The sequence below is a fragment of the Callorhinus ursinus genome, unplaced genomic scaffold, assembly GCF_003265705.2.
Source record: "Callorhinus ursinus isolate GAN/ISIS: 27379988/994484 unplaced genomic scaffold, GSC_fseal_2.0 scaffold3, whole genome shotgun sequence".
Classification (NCBI taxonomy): Eukaryota; Metazoa; Chordata; class Mammalia; order Carnivora; family Otariidae; genus Callorhinus; species Callorhinus ursinus.
The window spans coordinates 93,089,444-93,109,143 of NW_027397065.1; positions in this window are offsets into that span (position 1 = coordinate 93,089,444).

The window sequence follows — 19,700 nt, forward strand, 5'->3', positions numbered from 1 at the left end:
TTGGCACCAAGCAAGTGGTGTCTCAGCCCAGAGTAAGGCCGTTCAGGGCATAAGACATCCAAGCTCGGCCTCCAGTGAGGCAAAGGGCAGAGGACAGTGGAAGGGGGCCAGGCCCCGAGGGGCAGGGGCTGCTGGTGCTGGGGCCACAGCCTGGGAAGGCTAGCTCATTGCTGGGTAGCCCCATGGCCACACAAAACCCCAGTGTCAGTGTTTTGAGGTCACACAATGACAGGGCTCAACCAAGAGGTGCAATTTCCTCCTGATAAGCCCCTGGCAACTGCTGCAGGTCTTGGCCAGGACAGACAAAGTCACTTTCCTCCACCTCTTTCTAGGTACCTTCCCGAAGCTAAGTGGAGGCTGAGCCTGCCGGGAACCAGCAGGTAAACTACGGGGTTGTGGAAACGTCCTGACCTTGCATATGCTCAGGGTCCAGGCCCACTTCTCCTGGACGGGGATTCTCACAGGCTCGAGAAGGTGGGGAGGCAGCAGCGCCCGAGGGCCCCCTGTCTTCAGCCTGAGACAAGGTGAAGGGTGGGCAGCCATATGCTAGAACAAGGCTGACAGGCCAGCCCCAGTGCTGGGAAGAGGGGATGCAAGAGCACCTTGCAAAGGAGGTCACCAGCACATCTTGAACAGGGTCTGCTGTGGACAACACGTTCTTTTTTTTTCTTTTAAAGATTTTATTTATTTATTTGCTACAGTGAGAGAGAGAATGAACACAAGCAGGGGGAGCGGCAGAGGGAGAAGCAGGCTCCCTGCCGAGCAGGAAGCTGATGCAGGACTCGATCCCAGGACCCCAGGATCACGACCTGAGCTGAAGGCAGACGCTTCACCGACGGAGCCACCCAGGCGCCCCCAAGACAGCAGGTTCTCGAGAAGCACCCCAGGTGCAGCTCGTTTGCACACACGTCCGGATGCCTGGCTCCTGGGAGCCCCTCCCCGCTCAAGGAGACAGGGAGGAGACAGAGCTGTTTCAGCAGAAAGCTGACCTCTGCCCCTGCCTGGGCGCAGTGCACAGAGCTGGGTCTGCGGCCACAGCAACCACCCACACCCAGGGTGGCCTGCACGCCCCAGCGGTCACACACCGGGCTCTTACCAGTGGGCCCGGGGGACCCACATCACCCTGAGGTTGCCCACAGCCTGCAATGTATGACCCCCAGGCTCTGTCCACCCACATGTCCAGTCACACAGCGGTCCAGCAGCACCCAGTGGGAAGGGGTTTCTAACTATGAGGTTTGGGTGGGAAAGTCCAAGTACTAGTTAGTACTCCCCACTAATCCTCGGCAGATCACCTGCTCACACTCTGAACCTAGCAAGACCTCCTTCTGTGGTTGTGACGGACGATAAGGCGGGCCACCAGGGGCGGAGGCTACCCTTACAAACACAAGCCCTGTGCATTCCTTGCTAATGGGTTTGGAAAATTTTGACCAGCAGAGAAGCTCGGGGAAATGTGTGGGGAACTTCTTTGCTTGGGAGCAAGGGCAAGAGAAGGGGCCGGGTGGCGAGCACAGCTGTCTGCATCTGGCTCGGCCCTCCAGTGGTGGCCCCTGAGGGATCAGGCCTGCTGGGAGGTGCACTCCCCAGGCCCACGCCAGGCTAGACGGGCCCCACGAGCACCAGGGAGGAGCCCCTGGGTGGCCACAGCTAGCCTCAGTCTCCCTGAGGAGCGGCCCACACGCCACCCATGGCTCCAGTCTGCAGGGAAAGAGCCACAGTGCACGGCCACTGTTTGCTCACTTTCCAGGGGGTGGGTGTGCCAGGCTCTGCATTCTGGAACCCCAGTATCTGATCGTGGTCGGGCTGGCGCCACCTGCCCCCGATACTGCACTCACACACTTGAGAGCACATAAAACTAAGCCATTAGGGAAGCAGAAGTCACGGAGGCCCGGCCCCGGCTCAGCTCTCCATGCTTACTTCCCCACACCAGCCCTTCGCCTTCCCAAGAGCCAGGCTAGCTGAAGGTGATGTGATCAGAAAGTGGTGTTGGGTCCTAGGGTCTGCGGCAGGAGCCCTGATGGTAAGACTAGAGTCCTGCTTGTCGGCGAGGTCCCACCACGGCCGCTTTTTCTTTGTTCAAATGTCACCACACCCAGTGTCGTTAATTGTTCTTGACACGTTCCTTTCCTTTGCTGATTAGGACGGGGTAAGCCACAGGAGGCCAACTACTGGACCTGCTCTAGGTCCTGGGTGGGGGGCTTTGCTCCCCAGGTCTTGTGCCCTTCTCTGTGGGCATGCACTGGTCCTTGCCACCATCAGACGGCAGGCCGAGGGTGGTCAGCGGTCCGGGTGGGCCGAGGACCTGAGCAGGGCCCTGCCTGTGGGGCGTGTGGGGCCCCTGGAGGATGGGGTGGGGGGCTGGGTTGGTGGTGAATGACTGGCCCCGAGAAGGTGGCCCAGACAGCCTTAGAGAAGCCTTGGATTCTCTGCTCCCATGGAGGGCCCACCTGGCTTCTCTGTCCGCCCTGGGGCCCCTGCCTCCACCTTGCATCCAGCACCCCATCGAGACTGAGCCTCCAGAAACCACAAAGACCGTCTCCACCCTGTGTTATCTGAGTGGCTAGTGGAGTGTCTTCCTAATAAACAAAAACTGAAGCATCCCTAAATATTACTTCCATAACTTTATGGCAAAGGAGAACCACAGTGCCGACTGATTAGCAGTGTGGGGCCTGGAGCTGGGCCTTCCTGGCACACTGCGGCCCTGGCACCCCGGTCTGCTGGGGACCCCTGTGCACCATTCTTTCTTCCTTGCTTGTTTGTCCTGCAGCATGCAGGGACCCTTCCAGGCACCAGGGGATCAGCACTGAACCACACAGAGAAACCCTGTCACACGGAGCCCCGAGTGAGCAGGGAGACAGAAGTACACAAACAGAAGGGAGAACAGGTACCACCCCCGTGAGGCAGGTGGGGGGGGGCATCTCCATGGGTGGAGGTCGTCAGGATAGGCTTGGAGGGAGGGTGGCTCCCACAGAGGCCAGAATGGAGTCAGAGGCAGGGGTGCAGGGCCAGGTCTCCAGGGGGTCAGCAACAGGAGGCTGGTGCCCAGCCACCTTTAAAAGGACCACTTGGCTTCCCAAGGGCACAAAGAGCCTGGACCGGACCAGGGAGGTGGCCCGGAAGCAGAGGCAACTAAGTATCATGTTCCTGCCTGTCTTCTTCCAATGGCCACGCTCTCAGACGGCCTAACACCCATAGCCAAGTTCTGCTCCTCCTTGGGGATCAACTAAACTCCATTATCCCATCCAAAGATACTTTTTCTTGTCTTTCCCTATTTTTTTCAAGACTTATTTTTTCTAGAGCAGTTTTAGGTTCACCCAAAATTTCGAGGAAGGTACAAGGATTTCCCATATGCCTCTTGTGCCCCTAAAATGCACAGCCATCCCCATTGTCAACATCCCCCGCCAGAGCGGTGCCTTTGTTGTCATTGATGAGCCCTCATGAACACATCATAACCACCCAGAGTCCGTAGTTACATTAGGCTCACTCTTGCTGGTGTGCATCCTGTGGGTTTGGACAAACGTACAGTGACATGTATCTGCCGTTAGGTATCAGAGCCCTTCCACTGCCCTAAAGGCCTTCCTGCTCCTCCTGTTCATCTGCCCCAACGCTGGCGCAACCTGGCAACCGCGGGTCTTGCGGCCAGCCCCATAGTTTTGCCCGTTGAGATAGGTTTCTGTCAGTAACATGCTTCTCGTAGGATTATCTGCCATCTGTACATCTTCTTGGTGAAGTGTCTGCTAAGGTCTTGGGTCCATTTTTTTAATAGTGTTGTGTTCTTATTGTTGAGTCTTAAGAGTTCTTTACATGTTTTGATAATAGTCCTTCATCATATGTGTCTTTTGCAAATATTTTCTCTCAGTCTGTGGCTTGCCCTCCCGTTCTCTTGTCACTGTCTTTCAGAGAGCAGAAGGTTTTATGTTTAGCGAGGTCCATTTCTCTGTTCCTTCTTTCATGGATCGTGCCTTCGCTGGAGCATCTATCGCGTCACCACCAAACCCGGGTCACCCAGGTCTCCCCTTACTCTATCTTCTAGGAGATTTCTAGCTTTGCATTTTACACTGAGGTCTGTGATGCATGTTGAGTGCGTTATTGTGAAGGCTGTGTGGTCTGTGTCTAGATCCATTTTCTGCCTGTGCACGCCCAGCCGTTCCAGCATCCCTTGCGGAAGGGAGGGTCTTCGCTCCTTTGTCAAAGATCAGCGACTGTACTTCTGTGGATCTGTCTCTGCGCACTCTGTTGCGCTCCTCTGTTCGTCTGTCCTGTCACCAACACCACGCTGACTCGATCACAAGTCTTGAGGTTGGGAAGTGTGAGTCCTGGACTTTGTTCTGCTTTGATGCTGTGTTGGCTGTTCTGGGTCTTTTGCCTCTCCATATAAACTTTAGAATTAGTTTATCCCAATCCATAAATAGATTGCACATTTGGATGTTAGTACCTATTGCCACCCCCCACCCCCACCCCCGCCCAGGGCAGCAGCACACTTGCCACTCCCCTGCAGAGGGTGGAGTCAGGAAATCAAATCCATCTGAACATTCCTAGCAGGGATTTCTCAGGGAATGAATACAAATTTTGCTTTGAGGTCAAACATACCTTGGATCCTCCTGCCCCGCATGGGGTCAGCGGATGAGCCCGACACTGCAGAGGGAGGTCTTGGCCTGGAGTGGGGCCTGTGTCTGGAACAAGGGTCAGTCTCCCCAATAGCATCTGCAACACTGTTGCGGGCAGGACTCTTGGGCACAGCCATTCCCTCTGGCCTACCCTAGCCACAGCGTCCTGAGGAGCTGAATGTGCCTTGGGGGGTCTGGAGGCACTCCAGCCTTAGGCCTGAGACCACCAGGTTTCTAACTTCCTTATTGGAAAGCCCGTTACTATCCCCAGGGAAGGTGACCCAGGTCTCAGGTCCACCAGCCACAGCAAACTTCAATAGGACCCTGGCTGGAGCCCGCACCACCTGGCCCCGCCTCCCAGGAGAACCTGCAGCAGGAAGGAGGGCCACTGAGGCGGGAGTGCAGGCCTGCTGGAGGGAGGTGGTGCTCCCGGGGGGGACCCAAGAGGCCTGTCCACGGTGAGACTAATGTCGACATTTCAAGGATCACAGCCCGGTGGGTGCTGACCCAGCCTGCGCTGCACCTGCCGGGACCTGTCTTCGGGGACCTGGCCTGGGGCATCCAGTCTGGAGAGTGATGGACAGATTTAAGGTTCCCGGGGGTGACGTGCACTAGCAACCCGCCTCCTCCTGGAAATCTTGGGGTCAGTCTTGGCCAGCCGCCCCTCCCGCAACCCGAGTGATAGATACCAGGGCTGGTGTCCCAGACCCACACTGAAGTCCCCGCTGCCCCTTTCACTGCGAACCCCGAATAAAACGTGGCCGCATGGACTCCGCCCATGCAGTGAGACAGAACAATGCATCATGACCACTTGCAGTCTGCCCCAGTGTCTCCGATATGGTGCCTGACAGGCTTGGCCCAGGCTTGGCCCAGACTCCGCCCCCAAAGACCCCAAAGCCGCCTAACCCCCGGCCCCGCCCCCAAGGCCTCATTTTCCCTAGTCCCCAAGGCCCGCACAGGCCCCGCCCTCACTGGCCCTCACAAGCTCCGCCCCAAGGCCGCCCCCCGCCCCCCCCCCCCCCCCCCCCCCCCCCCCCCCCCCCCCCCCCCCCCCCCCCCCCCGGGCTCTAATGGAGAGGAGGAGTTGGAGGGGGAGCAGGGCGCTGAGACCTGGAGAGAGACCTAGAAACCTGTTCTGGCTCGGCAGAAGGAAGGGCAAAGGGCCAGGAGGCAGTGAAACGTCCCGCTGGGGTCAGACGCTGAATGGGGCGTGCGAGTCAGTGCCTGGCACAGTTTGAGGGCGTTTGTGCGCCCCCACCCCGCCCGCCCTGAAACCCACCCTGGACACCCTGCTTGTGATAGCGGTGCCCCAGATGCTCTCTTGTCTCAGGCTTGAGATGATTCTCAGTCAGGGACACCCTCCAACCAGACCCTCCTCCAGCCCCCAGCTCCCCTCCCCTAACTGCCAATCCCCCATTTGCTCCTGCCCTAACCCTACAGTCCCCTCACCGCTGCCCCCTCCCCAGCACCCTAACCCTTCATCCATGGCCCTCCAGCCCCAGCAGGCCTCCTTACCTGACCTCCTCCTGCAACCCCCTCAAGCCCCACCACAAGAGGGTTTCTGCTGAGGCGGGAGGCACGCCAGGCTCTGGGTCACCGCTGGGTGCCTTTGCCCTGCTTTTGTTCTGCGCAATGTCCCTTACTCCTCAGCTCCTCCCGGGCTCCCAGCACAGCCTCCAGAGCCATCCGTGGGCGCATTCCCCAAGCTCAGGGTGCCCCTGGCCTTGACACTGCTTGGGACAGCCATCTAGGAACAGAGCGCTCCTCTGAGCAGACCCTCCCCGCAGCGAGGCTGGCGCCCCTGCAGAGGCCAGGGTCAACTCTTTTCAGGATGAGATGCTCCTGGGACGCCTCGGCCCACTGCTCACCACCCCTGTCTGGTCACCGTTGTTGTTAGGATAATTTTTATTACCGTGGATGAAATGACAGTGTGTCTGGGATGGCTTCAAAACAATTGGGGAGGCAGGGCGGGAGGAGGGGGCTCTGGCAAAGCTGGTTCAGGAGCAGAAGGCCAAGGAGGATTTGGGAAGTACAGAAGTCAGGGCTGGGCTCTGGAGACCCTGCATGGAGGGAGGAAGGGAGGGACACTGGGGGAGGACCTAGAGCCCAGACATGGGCTAGAGGGGAGATGGACCTTTGGGGCAGCAAGCAAAGACAGGCCCACAGAGGGCCCCCCAATTGCCCCTGCTGCTTTCAGAAGGGAGGCCCAAGAAGTGTCTGGAACAACTGTCTGACGGGGGGGATGGGGACTCAGATGGGCAGCAGAGCGGAGGGCGCGGCCAGCCTGGGGGCCCAGGGGTGGAGACTGCCCTGGCCAGTCCAGCCCCGGGGCCTGAGTCTGGCATGCCTTGCAGCTGCCTTTGCACATAAGTTGCCACAGCGGCTGGGAAAGGTGGTCCAAGGCACACTCTGCCGTAAACTGCTGCAGAATTAGCAGAGGTTAATATGTAATTCTGCACCCCATGGGGATCTCGCCAGCACCAGAGCTATTGTTTGATAAGGATTTAATGAGAAGAAGGAGGGCAACACCGATAAGAGCCTTCTCTCGTGAATGGTGTCAAGGTCAGGGTGGGAGCCCGCCCCCCAGTGCTGCCCCAGGCCCTGGGGCTCCTCTCATGCCAGCACCCCCCCGGTCCGGCCCTCTGGGGCACTGTCTCAGCACACGGCCTTATTGACAGTTTTGGGGTGATTTTATTCTTACTATTTTGTATTTGCATCTACCGCAGGCTGCAGCCTTGAGGAAGGGCTTGTCCATATAGGTCACCACAGGAGCCCAGGCCTTCCCATCTTCGTGTGCTTCTCCCTCTGGGCTCACAGACAGCCATCCTGGGAGGCAAGGTCAGGGAGTGGGTGAGTGGGAACAGAAGATTCCCTTCCTGCAAACAGGTTAACGTGGCACAAGCATTTGGGGGTTTGAGGAGAGAAGAGGGTATGTCATAAAGAGGGCTTACCTCCCAGCCTGTCCCAAGTTCGGGGGATGTGGCACGCTGCCCGTTCATGGGCTTGGCTGTCAGCGGGAAGTAGGGGTGGTGACTCAGTGCTGACACCTGCTCTTCCCCAGAATCATTCGGCCAGGGTGGGGTAGGGCATGGCAGGTGGGGCCCCAGCCTTCCAAGTAAGTGGGAGAGGAATCATTCAGGGACCCCTCTCCCCAACCCCGCCCTCCCCCTCTGGTCACTCCATCCGCACAGTGACTCTGAGCCAAAGCCAGGAGTCCTCTGCTGCCTCAAGGCCACAGCTCCACCCTCGTCCCTCCGGGCGACAGGTGGAGCGCCCCCAAGCCTCTGGGCCCAGCCCCCCGCAGAAGAGCTGATACAGGAAGGAAAGGTGGAAAGTTACCCGTGAACACACAAGTCTATCAGAGAACAGTTCATGTGGACTACTCCATGGGTGAAGCCCCAGCCAAGGGCCCTGCTCAAAGATGCAGAGGCACAGAGCTCCACGTCCCCAGGCTCGGGGCACACAGATGCACCAGCTTTGTTTCAGACATCTGGTCCCAGTCGCCAGGACAGCTTTCCAGACAAATGTGCTTAGTGAGTCAGTCCCCTACCCTGCCTGCTTTGTCTCTTGGGCTCCGGCAGGTGGAGGGCACTGACTCTGCAGGCAAGTTTGGGGCCTGGCATGGGGGCAGTGTGGGGGTGGTGGGAGCTGGGCATGAGGAAAACCCTGAAGAAAGACCCCAGGAGAAAACCTGCAAGTATGCGCATAGCAGAGCCATCACGCGCGTCAGATTGCGCCTCTGGGACATCGTGGCATTAACAAAAAGCAACTGTTGATGTCAACAGACATGTAAATAATCAGGTGGCCAGCCCACCGTTGGTACCAAGTCAGGAAGCCCTCTCCCCCAGTGAAGCCAATCCCCTACCCACGCACCTCTAGGTGCAGCAGGGCGGGGGGAGCTTGGGGCACTCTGTGCCATGGGAGTCGTGGGGCATCTGGAGCTAACCGTCCACAGACAGGGGCAAGGGTAAGGCTGAGCATCGTCCGGCTCTCGTTCTCTGTCTCTGGAAACCTGCTGCGTGATGGGCTCTAGCCGCTGGTCAAGGACCCTTTGGGGTTCCTGGGCACACCCCCACTGCTGCCTCCCCAAGCCAGCCCTCTTATGCCTTTGCTTCTCCCCTCAGGGCTCCAGGCTTTGGAAACGAGGATGCCCCTGGTGCAGCAGTGCTGTTGAGTTGGGGCCTGCAGGCGTGGTGCCCCAGAGAAGGGGTGAGGCGGTGCATGCTGCCCGCTTGCAGAATGCCCACTACCAGGGCCGTCTGGGCAAGCTAGCCAGCCAGCATACTGTTGGCACCACCACTCTCCTTGGACTAAACCAGCCACCCTCGGCTGCCAACCAGCTGAGCATCTAGTGCGGGGAAATTCACTGTGGCCAAGCTCTGCTCTCACCTCACCCCCGGGCAGTGGCTTCACCGGGACCATCACAGCGGCCTCTGTCCAGACGGACAGTCGCCCGCATCTGCACATTCACTCATCCTGGACGCTGGACACTCACATGCAGCCGGCAGGCTGAGTGCCATCACTCTGTCTGACAGATGAGGCCCAGAGAGGTTCAGGAAGCCCCCAGAGACCACACGGCTGGCCGGTGGTAGGGGCAGGATTCCCCCAGGCTCTCTCTCCACACGAGCTGCCTCTGAGGGAGAACATCTGTGTGCAGGGCCGCGGAGGGGGCCCTGGCTCTGCAGGTGTGTGATTTGTGGGGAATCGTGGAAGCCTTCAGCTTCCTTGCTCTAAAATGGGATTAGGAGGTGTAGCCGGCGGATGTCAGGCCAGCCTGCGCATGGGGTTCCCATGGGTATCAAATGAAAGCAGGGTGGGGCGAAGGCAGGGGGTGGGCTGCAGCCAGACCTATGGTTATTTTTCTGTGTATTTAATACCCGATCTCCAAATAGGGAAGTGGGGAGCAGAACAATGGGCATATTCACTCACAGATGGAGCTGGCCAAGTCCTAAGTCCGGAGCCCAATGGCCCCCCGCGCTGCCTGAAAGTAGTGAGCCCCGTGTCTCTGCCCAGTGCAGAACCACGCACATTTGAGAGTGGCGTATATCGTTTCTTGGGAGGTTTGTGTGAATGCCAAAGGCTGTTAAATAAAAGAAAACTTGGTCCTAACGCAAACAGAAAAACTGGCAGACTCTAATGAACCCCCAGGGCAGCGGTTTGTGCAGGTGAGCTGGTGCTGGCCACAAGCAGAGCCTTACGCATTTGATATGGCGTCGGAATCCAGAATTACTGAAATAAAACTCATAGGCATTTTGATGCTAGGGAGGCGATGAGCAAGCCTCCTCTCATCTCATTTCTGGGGCTTGTTACATCTGTAGCCGCAGCCAGGTGAGCCTCTGCCAGGCTGAGCCTGCGGGGCCCCGGGCACGGCTTTCCCACAGGACTACCCCACGCACATATCCAAGGAAAACACCCTTGTTCCCACAAGCAGACACAGCAAAAGCAGGAGAGATTGATTTTTGAAAATATTATTCCTGAAATCCAAACCTGTGGCTGGCGTTTGCTGGCAGGTGGCTGTGTGGGCATCTTGGGTTTGGGACATCAGTGTCCACCCTGGGGTTTGGGGGAAGCCGGTCAAGGAAGTACATTTGAACCGGGAGGTAAAACCTGAGTTTCTGTATTGTCTTCCACCCCAAATCTGAACAGCCACCGGCAGGGGCCTTCATGCCCTGCCCCGGGGGGGCAGGGCGGCTCCTGTGCCTCTCACCCCTTCCCTACCCTCTCCTGGGCCACGAAACCGCAACTCAGGTGCTGTGGATTCCCAGTTCTTCCTCAGGATTACACTCGATAAAGCCGGCAACTTCTGTCTCTGGAAAGAAGTCCTGGGTTCTATCCAATATTGCTACATCCCCTTTATGGTACAAGTGGCCTCGGCCCAGCCAGGGCCGGCCCAGGACAGCCTGTAGCTGCAGGTGCCCTTGCTGTGTGGCCCTGGCTGTGGGTTTGAGGCCAGGCTGTGGGCTCTGCCCCACAAGGTCCTGGGAGGGGTGTGGAAACACGGGCTCCAGGGGCAGATCCAGGATGGCAGGGCAGAAGTAGAGCCCACAAGGGGGCACAGCTGGACTCCGAAGGGGCCCCTGGGCTCCAGTCTGAGCCTCCTGAACCTGTGGGGGCCAGGAACCCCCCAACCCAGTGCCCTAAATGGTCCTCGGGCTGGTGGACTCGGCATGCCTCTCCCTCACCTCCTCAAACTGGGCCCTGGCACATGAGAGTCCCAACCCAGCTGGTGTTGGCTCTTAGACACGGGGGACGTCGAGGTCCCCCTTGCACTGGACAGGGCAAGAAAGAGCAATGAGGGCCAGCAGTCACCTGCTATCTCTCTGTGCCTCTGTTTCCCCATCTGCAAAAAGGGAGGTGCAGTTCCTGGTTTCAGCTTCCCTCATTTTACAGACAAGAAGACTAAGGCAGAGAAAAACCACATACCCAAGCGTACCCATGAACCCCCATGAAAGCCTGTGCCATGGTGAGCAGGTGCAGTGAGCACCCAGCACATCTTGGTGCCAGGGACAGAGCAGCTGTGCTTTCAGAGCCGTGGTGATGTCCCTGCAAAGGGTGCAGACTCACACTCACTGCCTTTGGGGATAAGCCCAGGGTTGCTGCCCTCTGGATGTGGGGCCGGCGAGGCCTGCACACATCTCAGCCTGGAGGAGGCGTCCGTGGAGAGACCCTGGCAAGGGCCATGATGGACGGGGTGATGAAATTGTGTGGGAGTGGCCCCAAGGGGACAGGCAGATGTGGAGTGTCCATGCCTGCAGAGGCTGGCTGGGGTCCCCAGCCATGGCCGACTGCACCCTTGCCACCTGGCGGCCCTGGTTCAGGACAGTCCTGTGGGACATGCATTCTGAGCCGCCCCTGGGGACCTGGCTTATTCCCATCCCTGGCTTCCATGTCCTCTGGAATCCAACACATATCCCAAGAGGGTAGGGTCCCTATCAGGGCCAAGGCCGGGGAGTCTGGGGGCCTGGAAATGAGCATTTGGACAACTAAGGTCTGCCCCTCCCTCTGGCTCTGCCTCGACCTCTGACCCTTCCTTAAGGAGGCCAGAGGGTCAGTACATGTTCCCCAACCTCTCCTGGCCCTGTGGCCCTCGGTAAAATGCCTGGGTCTTTAGGGACCAGACAGCCTCTCTTGGGTCCTCTTCTTCCAGTGGGGCTGGGCTTCTCCAGAGTGCTTATTTCTGTTCTGGAGGTGTTTCTCACAAGCTCGGGCAAGTCTGGACCAACACAGGATGGCCCCCTGGATGGGGGTGCTGCACATGTCAGCAGGACCAGGTTACAGACACCAGTCCGGGAAGGGAGTCCCCCTACCATCCCGAGACAGGGTGAGATGCTCAGGCCCACTCAGGGCCAGGAGGCTCTAAAGGGTCTCAGGGGCCTGGGGGGTCCCAGTGAGTAGCAGTGGAGTAGACTGGTGGGACAGAGGCACGCCCAGGGCTGGGGGCCACCTCCTGCCTGGGCGCCGTCGAGTCGCCCAAGCTGCCCCAGCCCCCGCCTGTGGGCCGGGTTAAGGACTGGACCAGAAACATGTGGGCAGTGGGCACAGGGCTCTCTCTGTCGCTGAGCCCAGCTGAGCTGAGCATAAAAGCAAGTCCCTTTTTCCTAAAAGGCCCGGCAGGAGCGCCAAGCAGAGGAGTACAGACGCTCGTGCGCAGCCCCCGGCCACCCTCAAGGGAGGGAGCGAGCTGGTCCTCCTCTGCCCTTCTGATGAAGGAGGGCCAGCTTCTCTGGGGTCAGGAGGAGCCGGGCGTGTGTGCTGGGACCTTGACTCCGTGCCCCAGGACACCGAGTACCCCAGAAGCTGTTCTGAGCCAGCCAGGTCTTGCATGAGCAGCATTCCCATCTGAAAGGCTAATTTGTGTAAATGCTCTCCTCAGGAATGTGCCTTCCCCACCACACACACCGCACACATTCCTCTCTGTGAAAACTTTCCACTGTCAGGTGAGGGCTGCTGGGCCCAGGGGGCGGAAACCTCATGGTCATTCTCTGGGGGAGCCCTGCTCCCACACTTCTGCTGTCTTTGGGTTGAGGTAACACCCCAGGTCGTCAGAGCCCTTGGTGAGGAGGTCAGGGACAGAACTCCCCGAGCACAGGGCCTGGGGTCACCCAGCCAGAGGGCGCTTGGTCTGATGCTCTAAGGCCTGGCAAAGCAGCAGGGGCAAGGGGGCTGCAGGTTCGTAATCAGTGGGTTTCTGAGCTTAGACTCCGGTCACTGGAGCCTCAGTCCGCACCTGAGTCCCCATGGGGCCCTGACTTGGGCTTACTGTGAACCCCCCAAGGACAGGGCCCCACAGTGGGGGGCCGATGATGCTGGTGACACGCTTCCCATGTGGCGGGTCCCATTGGCCAGTGACAGGTCTCCAGGGGCAGCAGTGACAAACCAGCCACCCTACCCACCCACTTGCCAAGGACGGCTCCCTGGGCTGTTGGCTGACCAGACTCGGGGTCTGCTGTCACTGTTCCGGGCAGTCCACGGTGGAGGCAAATTGGGTGGAAATGAGACATGAGTGGGGCCATGGGACACATGGCCACCTGCGCTGCCCCTCTGCACACCAGCCCCTGCCTGAGCCCTGGACAGAGACAGCTCGGGGTCCAGCCCTGCTGCCCAGGGCCTGCCTCTCCACGGGCACCCACCCCTCCCAGTTTTTCCAGCAGGTTCTCCAACAGCAGAAGGGGGCAGTCTCATGATCCCCAGCCCACTGCGAGGACATGTCTCCACCTTGGCTCCTCTGTCTCCAGTCCCCCCGGGTCCCCCCGGCACCTTCTGGGTTGCTTGAGCTCACTTTGAGACCTCCAGTTCTTCCTAAATCTGGAGCTTGCCAACCAGACCTTAGCCTTTGCTTACACTTAAGAATGTGAGTCAAAGGACAAATGCATGAAAATGTTAATGGCCAGTTTTCAGAGCATGCTAGTAGGAGTTCTACAGTTATTCCCATCAGCAAAACTGCCCTTCTTTGTAGAAATCTCCCTGGGTTCCTTTTAGAAGAAATGCTATCAGGAGTGAATAAGTTAATACAACTGCATCCAACCCTGTGAATAGGGGTTCATCCCAAGAGCACCCAGAGCCCTTGGCTCTGCTATAAATGGCAGTCTCTCCAGGAACACAATGTGCATTGTGCTTCTCCCGGGCGGGCAGCACCCAGGCTCAGAGGCCCCGAGAGCCTCCTAAATCCTCAGCACACACTGTATCAGCCCTAAGACAAAGCCCAGCTGCCCCACTCACCCCTGTCTGGCTATTGTCACCAGCCTTTCAGGCTGTGTGTTTGCTCTGGGCCTGGCCTGATACTATTGATTGCCAGGTGAGGTGGGGCTCTGGGCTGGGCAGGGAGGGCATGGCTTTCAGGTTCCCAGGAAACTGGCCCACCTCCAGCAGCCTCAGTGGGAGCTCTGCAGACTTCTCATGCTGACATGTTGGCTGTGTGTTGCCCCTATTTGGCAGGTCTGAGGAGCGGGGAACAGGTTGGCACACCTGCCCCGGGGTTAGTACCAGTTTCAGGGACAGGGGCCCACTGTGGTGCATAGCACAGGGTGCAGATGGGTCCGGCTTGGAGCCCTGCCCACTTCTGTGTGCTGTGGGGGGTGGCTGCCTAGCGGAAACTGAGGCTTGTCGATATAAACAAGATCTCACCCAAGGCAGGCGGGGGTCTGGGCCAGGTGGGGTCCCATATCAGGCTCCTGACCAGAGATACCTGGGGGCTTCCAGGCTCTTCTGGTCCAAGTGGAAAGTGGAGGGTGGGAACATCTGAGCTATAGGAGGCGGTAAGCAATGACCTGATAATCCATTTCCTCCTTCTTCAGTAACATCTACAGAGCCAGAGTGCAGAGGTCTTACAGGGCAGCCCTGATGGTGACAGGGCCCAGGTCCTGCTTCCCGCAGCGAAGGGCGAGAATTCAGGTGGGCGCACAGCAGCAAGAGGAAGTTTGCAGTCAGCCCCGCTGCATGCCTGCTCCGAGCACAGGCCAGCCTTCAGAGCACAGCCCTGCTCAGCCCTAAAACCCTGGATGCATTTTCCTTATCCTACCAGAGGGCCTCCGTGCACAGAGAGAGCGGGCCGCTCCCACACTGCCACCCGTTCCGGAGTCTGCTCCCAGCTGCTCTGCTGGGGTGGGCTCCAAGGTCCTCAGCCAGCTCTCAGCCTCGGACTCTAGCTGGATGTCTTTAGGGGTGAATTCTCCCTCCCAGAGGGTGGGCTTGCAGGACCAGAAAGGGAGCCAGGAGCAAGTGTCCTGGAAAATGGGCAAATCCACAGATGAGGCAGATCCAAAGGCTCTGTGTTCTGCCAGGACAGAGCCCCAGGGGGCCACTGGGCCTGGGGGCGAAGCCCAAGGAGAAGAGCAACATGATCACTCGAGTGTGAGAAGCTCCAGGGACACCGTCAGCTGGATTCTGTATGAACAAGGACTTGGAACCAGGTAGTGTGGGGAGGTGGGCCGGCCCGGAGCCCGGGAGGGACCGTGAGATCCACACGGCTACGGCCCCCTCCGGAGCTCCCCGCGTCTGCAGGCTCACAACTCATCTTCTGACACTTACAGATGGGGGTCCCCTCCCCACATGTGGACTGAGCAGGCGGAGGGCAAGCACCTCAGTCCCAGTAAGTCTTGGCTGGAGGGAAGTGAATCCAAAAGGAACACACGGAGAAACTAACAACACCCAAAAGGCAGAGGAAAACTTTCGAGGACATTGGGACAGAGTGAGCTTGCTTTCCTTTGAGCTCAGGCTGAGTAGGCATGAACACACCGGAGCTGCGTCCCTGGCGGGGCCTTGCACCTGGCCTCCTGTGGGGTCCAGGCCTGCGTGCCGCGGGGCCACTGCGGGTGTGGAGCTAGTTAAGAATGGACGCCCCAGGACCAGCCCTATCAGGCCTGATGAGAAAACAGAAACTGCACTTTAAACAGAAAGACGAATAGATTGAAGGCAAAAGAATGGGAAACGATACACCTTGCATGTATTAACCAAAAGAAAACCGGGGTAGCCGTATGAATATCAGAGCGGACTTTAGGCAAGAGTCTCCGAGATAGAAGGACATTCCACACGATAACGAGCCAGTTCACCCTGAAGACAGAACAATCCTGTTAACATAGCTTAAATCACAGAGAACAAAAGCTAACAAGCCTAGAATGACACAGCCACCAGCAGAGAATACGATGTTAACGCGTCTCTTTACTACAGAAATTAGTATGAACGTAGAAGATTTGAACAACACAACGAAACAGTTTGACCAAAAGGACAAACATGGAACCCCAGTTCTGACAACGGCAGAACACACATTCCTACCAAGAGCACAGGGAATATTTACCATAATAGCCCAGATGCTAAATCACAAAGCAAGTTGTCACAGATGCAAGAGGACTGACGTCATCCGCGGTGGAATTCTGTCAGGGACAGGGACAGGAACAATCCAGAAGTGTCTGGAAGTGAAGCAACGCGCTCCTGAGTGACCCACGTCAAAGAGGAAATCACAATAGAAATCAGAGAATATTTTGACGTGAAGAAGGAAAACCCAGTACATTAAAACCACTGGAAGCACCAAAGTAGTTGTCAAAGGGGACTTTACACCTTCTTGGAAAATTTCATGAATTTAAAAAAGAGAAACACTGAAAGTCAATGACCAGAGCGTCCAGTTCAAGAAGCCAGAAAAACAACATCAAAATATGAGCAAAGAAGGAAAGGAAGAATAAATAAGTGTGTGAATCAGAGACAGAAATACAATAGAGAAAATCAGCAAAACCAAAATCGGGTTTTGTGAAAAGACTAATGAAGTTGGTGGACCTCCAGAAACACTGATCACTGATGAGAAGAAACAAGAGGGAACCGACGTGAGGAAGAGAAAGAAAAACGTCACCGCAGCGCCTTATGGACACAAAAAGAGCATAACAAACTTTACATTGATAAATACGAAATTTTAGTTAAATGGGCAAATCCCTTGAAAATAAAATTTACCAAAATGGATACAAAAGGAAACAGAAAGTCTGAATCATCATGTATCTAATTGAGAAGTGAAATTCATAATTTAAAATCTTTCCAGTGTTCACTGGAGAATTCTCCTGTATCTTCCATATCTTTTGTTAGCTTTTTTCCCTACGTATTTTGAATTTTTGATGCTATGTAAATAGTGTTTTTAAATGAACTTTTGTTTTCTGAAAAGTTTGTGGCAGTGTATAGAAATAGAACTGATTTCAGAATATTGATTTTGAAGCCAGCAGCTTTGCGGACCTAACTCTCATTAATTCCAATAATCTGTCTCCAAGTCCCCTGGGTGTTGCACGCGAGCCACAATCCCACATGCCCAGAGGGGTGGCTTTGCTCCTCCCTCCCCCATGTGTACGCCTGTCCTGTCTTTACCTGTGTTCCCTACGGACATCTGCAGGTGCTATTGATCAGCTGAAGGAAATGTGCTTCCATTCTAAGTTCGCTAGGAGTTTTCCTTCTTGTATGTGTTGTCTTGAGTGGATTTTCAATTTTACCAAAGGCTCTCTGCCTCTGTGGGTACATTATTGAGCTTTCTCCTTCAATCTGTTAACTGAGGGACCACAGGAGTGGCTTTTCCAATATAATAAATCCACCTTTCTTCCTTGATATGCTCAGCTTGCTGGGCCCCTGTTACCTTCCCTATATATTTCGGGTTCAGTTGTGAATCCTTGTGTTTGGGATGGTTCCAGTTTTATTCCCGAACAGAGTGAGTTTCTCGGCCTAGCTGGCAGGCCCCTGGGAGCAGACCACTTACCAGGCTCTGGGAGGTCTGAGCCTGTGATCCCATCTGATCGGTTTTTGTGGCACCTCCAAGAGGAGCTCGGGGCCAGTGGTCTGCACTGGAACTCCGGCTGCAGGTGGCACGGGGTTCCAGTGCTGCTTGTGGGGACGCAGTTTCAGGAGAAAGTCACAGCTGATGGACAGCGTGAGGATGTCAGGGGGCGCAGTCCATGGTAGGTCTCCCTCCTGGAATGGGGGTCTTGCTTCCAGAAAGAAGGGGGGAGTCTGAGACTCTGCAGAAGAAGAGGCAGGGCCCAGAGATGGGGCTCCCACGAAAGGGGTCACCTGTGTCCAGGGCTACCAGGATGTGGCCAGGGTCTGTGTGAGGTCAGTGGGCAGAGGGAGTGGGTGGGAGGCCAGGGCATGATCAGATGTGGTTGGGGGGAGGGGCTCCTGCAGGAGCACAGTGGGGTCCCAGGAGCCCCTGTCATGGAAGATCCCTGGTGTCCCTAAGAGCCAAGCAGGGTGGTGTGGAGCGGCATGTGGAACAGGGCTGCTGGGTGCAGAGGGGGTCCCCGGCTGGGGAGACAGGAATCGGGGACCCTAGTGGGGGTTGGGGTCCTGGGGGGCACTGTGTGCCATCTCTGCTGGGCCTCCCCACAGGAATGAGAAGGAGACCCAGCCAGCAGTGTCCCCAGACACTCCTTACCTGCAGGCTGGGCAGGAGGTTACACAGGCTCTAGGCTCACCTGGAGTCTCAAAGGAACCAACAGGCCAAGAGTGGTTGCTCCAATTTGTAAGAAATGCAATTTTAATGCAGCAATCACATAAGAAATGATAAATATGCCATTATGATGATTTTGGTTGGCTTCCAGACGGGCTACATCTGTCTAAACAGCAACCAAAACACAGTAGGTACTCAGCAAACAGATGAAGAGGGGCCTGTGCAGAATCACTGGCTTGGAGGGTAATAACACGGGTTTCCTTCCCCTCTTCAGGAAGAGCTAGTGTGTGATTCCTTGGGGTATAAAAGTAAGCTTGTGGGGGTGATGAGGTATGTGTAGCCTTAAAGTTACATTAAACACTTAACGTCCACCTCTTGTGTTGTCAGCAAAAGCATAAACAGACTCAAAACCTTTGTCTCTTTATGCATAAGATGTTTTCCTAAACCATATGAATGAAATTCATAACCAGAAGTTACGATGATGGGCCAGATGTGACATTTTTCACTTCTGATTTCTTACTTTTGAAGTTCAGTTGCTCACAGCAGCTTAGGTAGAGTGCAGGGGTTTTTTGGACAGGTTAGTTGCATTTTTTTAAACTGTTTTGAGCATGTCATATTGTCATGACCCTTCTCTGGGTGCTAGGCACTGAATTTTTGTCCCTCAGAATTCCTAAGTTAGCGTCCTATCCCCCACCCATGATGGTATTTGGAGATAGGATCTCTAGGAGGTAATTAAGGTTCAATGAGGTCATAAGGATGGGGCCTGCTCGAATGGGGTGGCCCTATAAGAAGAGGATGAGAGAGCTCTCCCTCTCTCTCCCCTCCTCCTTGCTCTGAGGACAGGCCCCTGAGGGCACAGCGCCCCCCCGCAAGCCACCAGAACTGGACTCAGTCAGAACCTTGCTCTTGGACTTCCAGCCACAACTGTGAGGAAATAGACTTCTGTTGCGTGAGCTCCCATTTGTGGCACCTGCTCTGGTGGCCCACGCAGACTAAGACAACGTATGTGCTGGCAAACCTACAGGTGACCCAGGCCGCTGGGGAGGTATGGGGAGGGGAGGGGAGGAAGCACCTGGTGGCGGGGCTGGGGAAGGTGGTTATCAGATAGTCATACACACACCGGGTCCCAAGGATGCGTCCCCAGACGGCCCACCATACACGTACACACCCAGGCCCCCAGGTTCACGTGGCCTCGCAGCTGTGAGAACTGTGCACAGCACGACTCTGAGGGGCACCATTCACAGTTCTGCTGGATGTGGATGGCAGGCCTCTAGCTCTGTGTGAAGCCACAACTCTGTCAGAGGCAGAGAGGTGTGGGGCCCTGTGGCCCCTGTCCATGGCGGGGCACTGACGGAGAAGTGGGTCAGCCAGGTGTGGGTGTCAGGAGGCAAGGCACTCCACTTCCCCAAGCAGACTTCCGCATGTAAGGGCGGCTCAGGCAGAGGCACCATCTGGCCCAAAGTTTTTCAGGAGTGCAGGCACAGTCATCCTTCAGATGCCCACAGATCCTGCCATGTAGCCCCAGAAGTTCGCACCGTTTCGGGGGCTTGCTTCTGACTCTCCATTGGACACCCCTCTCCCTTGTCCCTGGGCATCTTCCAGCCAGCTCTGCAGCACAGCGCCTAAGGGCCAATCACCAGCACCAGCATTCAGACCGGACCCATGAGTCCACATGACGATTCTCA